This window comes from Primulina huaijiensis, chromosome 16 (assembly GCF_012295235.1).
Source record: "Primulina huaijiensis isolate GDHJ02 chromosome 16, ASM1229523v2, whole genome shotgun sequence".
Lineage (NCBI taxonomy): Eukaryota > Viridiplantae > Streptophyta > Magnoliopsida > Lamiales > Gesneriaceae > Primulina > Primulina huaijiensis.
The window spans coordinates 9,516,932-9,525,511 of NC_133321.1; the positions used below are offsets into that span (position 1 = coordinate 9,516,932).

At 41.5% G+C, this 8,580-nt stretch overlaps 1 long non-coding RNA gene across 1 annotated transcript; it reads right to left on the bottom strand.

Annotated features, from left to right (window-relative positions):
- Positions 1-217: 217 nt before the first annotated feature.
- LOC140961875 (uncharacterized) lies at positions 218-8,294 on the bottom strand. Its single transcript, XR_012172407.1, has 2 exons — positions 8,147-8,294; positions 218-391 (listed from the first exon to the last, which is right to left on the bottom strand). It is a non-coding gene; the product is annotated as an uncharacterized lncRNA (long non-coding RNA).
- Between the last annotated feature and the right edge of the window lie 286 nt (positions 8,295-8,580).

The following is an 8,580-nucleotide window of genomic DNA, read 5'->3' on the forward strand; positions in this document are numbered from 1 at the left end:
ATAGCCGATGGTTCCAGCCACCAACCAACCTTTCTTAGACCATCCTAGAACTTTCCCAAACCTACTGAACCCACAAAAATCAGCCCATGCATATTGGAACTCACAGCTTCTAGCTAGACTCCAAGGAAACCCAATTCACGAATAATTTCCTACTCTCTCGATCAGCTGCGCTTGAGTCCCTTTCTTGCCCGTGCTGAACCCTTCAAAGCCTTGTATCAGACCCACCAGGGTCTGGTCTAAGGCTCGGCTAGGCCCTTGCACCGCCGGTCCTTGTAAATCCTTCGATCTCCTCACCGACAAGCCAACACACCCAAGAACTCACCTCGGCTCTCACTAAAACCTGCGCTCCAAGGACTCCAGCCTACTTACAGCAATAATTTCATATCCAAGCCTGGTGAACGGTACAGTTTAAGATTTCGTATGTTTATGGATTATTTGGTTAAGATTAAGTTTGATTTAGATGTTAAGAGTTGTGATTATGGGTCATAGTATTGTTGGTTATTATTGTTTTGTGGTATTGTTGATATTAGTTGATGGGTAGTTGTGTTGTATCAGCGTTGCGATTCGATTTCAGTTGCATAGAGTTGTTTTGGCCGAGACCAGACCGCACCCGCGGTGATTTGTGCAGCGCACCCGCGGTCTTTATTGCAGAATTTGTGGAATTGCCGAAGGGACACCGCACCCGCGGTGGGATAGGTACCGCACCCTCGGTCGTCGATTTCAGAAATTTGGTTGAGGTGCCGAAGGCACACCGCACCCGCGGTGAGGTATGTAGCGCACCCGCGGTGCATGAACAGTAGAAGCGTGTTTTCGAGATTTAAGTGATATAATGCAAGAGTTGGTTCATTTTTCTCATTTCTTCTCCCATTTTCTCGGTTCTTTCTCTCAAGGGGAGGTTAGGGTTTCATTTCCTTTCTTTGATTCAAGCTACTTGTTGGATTATTGAAGTGTGATCAAGGTTCTTGTGGGTTCAAGGAGCTAAGGTAAGCTTGTGGTATAGTTTATTCTTGGTTTTGGTGTTGGGAGAAATCATGGGTTTGTTGATGGTGTTGGTTTTATGGATTTAATGGTATGAGTTTGTGATTATTGGGTTATTGATGGTGCAAATTATGGTTTATTGTTGTAGGTTGTGTACCAAGGGTATAGATTCAAGGTTCCAAGTGTTGTAAGTGGAATTCATTTCCTTGTGCTCACATGATAATATATGTATTGTGTTTCAATGGTTTTAAAGTGTTATTCCCTTCCATTTGATTCATGCTATGTATTAATACACCTTGTTGTATATTAGAGACATTCTTATGTCTCAATTATGTTAAAGGGAATACAAAAGAAAATAGAGTCTTCAAAGTGTTTGTTTTAATGCCAAAGAGAGAATTCAAATGTTTTATTGGATTGATAGATACATAGTCAGAGATTGCATGCAATTAGTTGATCAACGACCATAGGCTTATATCCCTCAGAGTTATCGATGTATATCGATGGGATATAGGTACAGAGACAGAGTTACTATATAGATATCAATCCAACAGAGAAAAGAGAAATACCATCGTTATTGTTATTCATTCTATGATATTCATGTTTCAGAGTTGATGGTATTTAATGTTTTCAAAGCCATGTTTTCAGAGTGTGATATGTACATTGCTATGTAAGAGTTCCACTTGCTGAGTTTTATACTCATTTCAGTTATTTCATGTGATGCAGATAAGAGCGACGAGCCGGGACGTTGATTGAGGCCGGAGTCATATGCATATAGAGATGGAGGAAGGAAAGATTATTTTGATAGCATTTTGGACATGATCATAAAAATGATATTTTGTTTTTTTGTTGTATCATTTGATTGATCATGTGTATACTTTTGACTATATGGAAATGTATTTTAAACCTTCTTTCCTTCAAGAAAAAAAAAATTTTAATTCCGCTGTTATTTTATGAATTCGGGTCAGAGGGTTACATTTAGTGGTATCAGAGCACCGTTCTTCGGACCAATGCATATGACTTCGTCTACTTTCAACAGTCCGGGTATGTCTTCTTCTACATCTAATTATTGTTATTGGTTGATATGTATTATGTGAGCACATTGTAGGAGTATGCCTCCTAAGAGAAAGGCTTCAGAGGGTGAGGATAGTTCTTCCTCTAGAGTTGTCGATGAGTTCGGCAAGCTACTGAAAGAGCAAGCTAAGGTCCATAGTGAGCAGATCCAACAGTTGTTACGTTTGCAAGGAACAGGCCAAGGTAGAGGTCAAGGGAGAGGCCAAGTGGCTCAGGCAGTTGGGACCGATGGGATCTTTACTGCTTTCAAGAGAATGGATCCGCCGGAATTTGCAGGAAGCACTGATCCATTGGTGGCTGTAGAGTGGGTCAAAGCTCTTGAGGCGATTTTCGATCATCTCAACTATGAAGATAAGGACAGAATCAGTTGTGCAGTGTTCATGTTAGTCAAAGCTGCACGCATTTGGTGGAATGCTACCAAGGTAAGTGTTGATGTTCCAGCATTGAAGTGGCAAGAGTTCACTGATCTTTTCTATGACAAGTATTTCCCAGATGCACTTCGAGCTCGGAAGGTGACTGAGTTTTTAGAGCTTCGTCAAGGAGGTATGAATGTTGATGAGTATATTCTGAAGTTTGAAGAGGGCTGTCTGTTTGCTCCGTATATTGCCTCCAATGACAAAGACAAGGGTGCTCATTTCATTAGAGGCCTTCGAGCAGAAATCAGAAGGGACATCAATATGTCGAAGGCGGTGACATTCAAAGAGATTGTGTCTAAGGCTTTGTTGGCCGAGCAAGATGAGAAAGACATTGCCAGAGAGAGACAGGCGAGGCAGCAGTTTGTTGCTCAAAGAGGTCAAGGTTCGAGCCAAAGAGGAAAGGACCATTTTAAAGGGAAAGGCAAGTTGGAGCCGAGTCCTAAACCACCGACAGTTCCATCTGATCCTGAGAAGCCATTGTGTCCCAAGTGCAGTAGACATCATCGGGGAGAGTGCAGATTTGGTACTCATACTTGTTACCGTTGTGGCACTGCAGGCCATATAGCCAAGGATTGTCCAAGAGGCTCGAGTAAAGAGAAGGTGCAGGGTCGCATCTTTACCATGACAAAGGAAGGTATAAACCATGATTCTTCTGTGATCTCTAGCACTATTTTAATTTCAGGCAGAGTAGCTACGACATTGATTGATACAGGTGCTACTCATTCTTTTATGTCTGAACTATTTTTGAGATCTTTGGGTATAGTTCCTTCTGTTATTCCCCTCCAGTTTAATGTTGTTTTGCCTTCGGGGGATGTGTTGTGCCCAACATCTATTGTGTATGCGTGCTCTGTTCAAATTGATGGGCGAGTTGTTTATGCCGACTTGATTGTTATTCCGATGGTTGCGTTTGATATTATACTTGGCATGGATTGGCTATCAACCTATCGTGCAGTGATTGATTGCGTTGCTAAGACGGTGAAATTTGCAGATGATGGCAATAGGGAAGGTTTGTTCGCCAGTGCAGGTACTTCGCTGATCCTTCCTTTTATTTCGTGTCTTGAGGCTAAGAAGTTGTTGTTTAGAGGTTGTGTTGGGTTTTTGGCTTCGATTATGGATATGGATAGAATTGTGAAGTTGAATATTGATGATATTGATGTTGTGAGAGAGTTCTCTGATGTATTTGAGGATGATGTGCCGGGTTTACCGTCGGACAGAGATGTTGAGTTTGTGATTGATCTAGTTCCGGGTACGGTTCTTATTTCTAAGGATCCGTACAGAATGGCCCCTTCAGAGATGAAAGAGTTGAAGATGCAATTGCAGGATTTATTGGATAAAGGTTTTATTCGGCCGAGTTCTTCGCCTTGGGGAGCTCCGGTTCTTTTCGTCAAGAAGAAAGATGGGTCGTTGCGGCTGTGTATTGGTTATAGAGAGATCAACAAAGTGACGATTAAGAATAAGTATCCGTTGCCACAGATAGATGACCTTTTTGAACAACTGCAAGGGGCTACAGTGTTCTCGAAGATTGATTTGCGATCTTGCTATTATCAGTTGAAGGTTAGGGAGTCTGATATCCCTAAGACGGCGTTTCGGACCAGGTACGGTCACTATGAATTTCTTGTGATGTCTTTTGGTCTGACCAATGCTCCGTCAGTCTTCATGGATCTTATGAACCGTGTGTTCAAGCCGTATTTGGATAGCTTTGTCATTGTTTTTATCGATGACATTTTGATTTACTCCAAGACCAGAGAGCTTCATTCAGAGCACCTCAGAGTTGTTCTTCAGTTGCTGAGAGAGAAGAGGTTGTATTCTAAGTTGAAGAAGTGTGAGTTCTGGTTGGAGCAGATTTCTTTCTTAGGCCATGTTGTCTCGAAGGATGGTATAGCTGTTGATCCAGTGAAAATAGAGGCGATTCAGAAGTGGCTATTCCTACCACTGTACCAGAAGTACGCAGTTTTCTTGGTTTGGCGGGTTATTATCGTCGTTTTATTTCAAAATTTTCCAAGATTGCCCTGTCGTTAACTAATATGACGAGGAAGACTGTGAAGTTTTGAGTGGTCCAATGAATGCCAAAGAGGATTCCAGGAGTTGAAAGATAAGTTGACGACAGCTCCAGTAATTGCTTTGCCCAGTGGTTCAGAGAACTTTGTTGTTTTTACCGATGGGTCGAAGAAGGGCCTCGGTGCAGTGTTGATGCAACGAGGTAAAGTTATAGCCTATGCTTCTCGCCAGTTGAAGGATTACGAGAAGAATTATCCTACGCATGATTTGGAGCTGGCAGCTGTGGTTTTCGCCCCTGAAAATCTGGAGACACTATTTGTATGGCGAAAAGTGTGAAATTTTCACAGACCACAAGAGTTTAAAGTATTTGTTTTCACAGAAAGAACTTAATATGCGACAGAGACGGTGGTTAGAGCTTGTCAAAGACTATGATGTGACTATTAGTTACCACCCAGGGAAGGCGAATGTTGTAGCGGATGCATTGAGCTGTAAGTCGAGTTCTTCTTTAAGTTCTATGATTCAGCAGCCGTTGTTGTTAGATTTGCAGCGAGAGGAGATAGCTTTGGTGGTTCCTGGAACCATTGCTCGTTTTTCAGCGTTGGTTATTCGGGCTACATTGACGGACAGGATCCGTAGAGAGCAGGCTATTGATGTTCAGTTGTTAGAGTTGAGAGCTAGAGCAGAGGAGAGAGGTAATTCAGAGTTCGCGACGAATAGAGATGGTTTGGTGACGTTTAGAGGCCGTATTTGCATTCCTGCTGGTGATGATATTCGGCGAGACGTCTTGACAGAGGCACATACAGCGCCATACTCGATACATCCAGGCAGCACTAAGATGTATCAGGATCTTCGTAGACTCTATTGGTGGCCAGGTATGAAGAAAGATATTGCCATGTTTATTTCTCAGTGCCTAACTTGTCAGCAGGTGAAGATCGAGCACCAGAGACCTGCTGGGACATTGTTATCATTGCCGATTCCTCAATGGAAATGGGAGCACATTACGATGGATTTCGTGACTGGTCTTCCCAGAACGCAGAAAGGTTTTAACTCTATTTGGGTTATTGTTGATCGATTGACCAAGTCAGCGCATTTTCTTCCAGTCAAGACGACATATTCCATGAACCAGTATGCCGAAGAGTACATAGCAGAGATTGTTAGACTTCATGGTGTTCCTGTGTCGATCGTGTCTGATCGTGATCCTAGATTTACTTCAGAGTTTTGGAAGAGTTTGCACAGAGCTATGGGTACACGGTTAGCATTTAGTACAGCATATCACCCCCAGAGCGATGGTCAATCAGAGAGAGTTATTCAGATTTTAGAGGATATGCTCAGAGCTTGTACTATCGATTATCCTGGTAGCTGGAATTCTAAATTGCCTCTTGTTGAGTTCACGTATAATAATAGCTACCAAGCGACAATTGGCATGGCACCGTATGAAGCACTTTATGGTAGGAAGTGTAGATCTCCCTTGTATTGGGATGAGATTGGTGAGAGGAAGATGCTGGGTCCAGAGTTAGTCCAACAGACTGCTGATGTTGTTGCTGTTATCCGAGAGAGAATGAAGACAGCGCAGTCGAGACAGAAGAGTTATGCCGATGTGCGTCGTAGGCCATTGCAGTTTGAGGTTGGCGATCATGTGTTCTTGAAGATAGCACCTCTTAAGGGTGTGATGCGGTTTGGCAAGAAGGGAAAGTTGAGTCCGAGATTTATTGGCCCATTTGAGATCTTGGATAGAATTGGTGATCGAGCTTACAGGTTAGCCCTACCGCCAGATCTTGACAGAGTTCATAATGTTTTTAACGTCTCTATGCTCAGGAAATATATTGCGAATCCTTCCCATGTTCTTCGCCACGAGCCATTGGATTTGACGCCGAATTTGACGTACCAAGAGATTCCGGTCCAGATTCTGGATCGCAAAGTTAAAGTGTTGAGGAACAAAGAGATCGACATCGTTAAAGTCCTTTGGAAGAATCATTTGATTGAAGAAGCCACGTGGGAACCAGAGGATGAGATGAAAGAGAAGTGTCCTGAGTTGTTTCGCAGTGACTTCAATTTCGAGGACGAAATTTCCTCTAAGGAGGGGAGATTGTAATATCCAAGCCTGGTGAACGGTACAGTTTAAGATTTCGTATGTTTATGGATTATTTGGTTAAGATTAAGTTTGATTTAGATGTTAAGATTTGTGATTATGGGTCATAGTATTGTTGGTTATTATTGTTTTGTGGTATTGTTGATATTAGTTGATGGGTAGTTGTGTTGTATCAGCGTTGCGATTCGATTTCAGTTGGATAGAGTTGTTTTGGCTGAGACCAGACCGCAGCCGCGGTGATTTGTGCAGCGCACCCGCGGTCTTTATTGCAGAATTTGTGGAATTGCCGAAGAGACACCGCACCCGCGGTGGGATAGGTACCGCACCCGCGGTCGTCATTTTCAGAAATTTGGTTGAGGTGCCGAAGGCACACCGCACCCGCGGTGAGGTATGTAGCGCACCCGCGGTGCATGAACAGTAGAAGCGTGTTTTCGAGATTTAAGTGATATAATGCAAGAGTTGGTTCATTTTTCTCATTTCTTCTCCCATTTTCTCGGTTCTTTCTCTCAAGGAGAGGTTAGGGTTTCATTTCCTTTCTTTGATTCAAACATCTTGTGGTAGTTTTGATGTGTGAGCAAGGTTCTTTTGGAGTTCAAGGAGCTAAGGTAAGCTTGTGGTATAGTTTATTCTTGGTTTTGGTGTTTGGGAGAAATCATGGGTTTGTTGATGGTGTTGGTTTTATGGATTTAATGGTATGAGTTTGTGATTATTGGGTTATTGATGGTGCAAATTATGGTTTATTGTTGTAGGAATCCAACCAAGGGTATAGATTCAAGGTTCCAAGTGTTGTAAGTGGAATTCTTTTCCTTGTGCTCACATGATAATATATGTATTGTGTTTCAATGGTTTTAAAGTGTTATTCCGTTCCATTTGATTCAGGCTATGTATTAATACACCTTGTTGTATATTAGAGACATTCTTATGTCTCAATTATGTTAAAGGGAATACAAAAGAAAATAGAGTCTTCAAAGTGTTTGTTTTAATGCCAAAGAGTGAATTCGAATGTTTTATTGGATTGATAGATACATAGTCAGAGATTGCATGCAATTAGTTGATCAACGACCATAGGCTTATATCTCTCAGAGTTATCGATGTATATCGATGGGATATAGGTACAGAGACAGAGTTACTATATAGATATCAATCCAACAGAGAAAAGAGAAATACCATCGTTATTGTTATTCATTCTATGATATTCATGTTTCAGAGTTGATGGTATTTAATGTTTTCAAAGCCATGTTTTCAGAGTATGGTATATGTATATTGCTATGTAAGAGTTCGACTTGCTGAGTTTTATACTCATTTCAGTTATTTCATGTGATGCAGTTAAGAGCGACGAGCCGGGACGTTGATTGAGGCCGGAGTCATATGCATATAGAGATGGAAGAAGAAAAGATTATTTTGATAGTATTTTGGACATGATCATACAAAATGATATTTTGTATTTTTGTTGTATCATTTGATTGATCATGTGTATACTTTTGACTATATGGAAATGTATTTTAAACCTTCTTTCTTTCAAGAGAAATTTTAAATTCCGCTGTTATTTTTATGAAATCGGGTCAGAGGGTTACAAATAATTTCGTCCCTAAACCTTCAGCCACACCTCATAGCAGCCCCCTTTTGCAACAACAAACAAGAAAACGTGAGTAGCAAAGCATGGAATGCAAGAACACACGTAAAAACCGAAGATTCTTCATGTACAAGGCTAGATCGAAAGTTCCCATACAAATGCATACACACCGCAGTAAAAGACATGAATGATGCAGAAATAATGATACAATGAATGCCTTAGACGTTATAGAAGCGAGGAGATCGAAGAACGAGCGTCGAGAATTTGTCGAGTGAATTTTCTTCTTGAAAGGAGTCACTTGGCCGAAGCCTCCATGGAGTTTTCTGCTGTGGAGATGCTGAAATGAAGATAATGGAGTGGTTGGAGAGGGTGTCGGTTGATTTAATAGGTAGGGTAGCTTTAGGTTTAGTTTAATTGTAGTTTAGGTTAAATCCAAACATACTCCCGAAAAATAT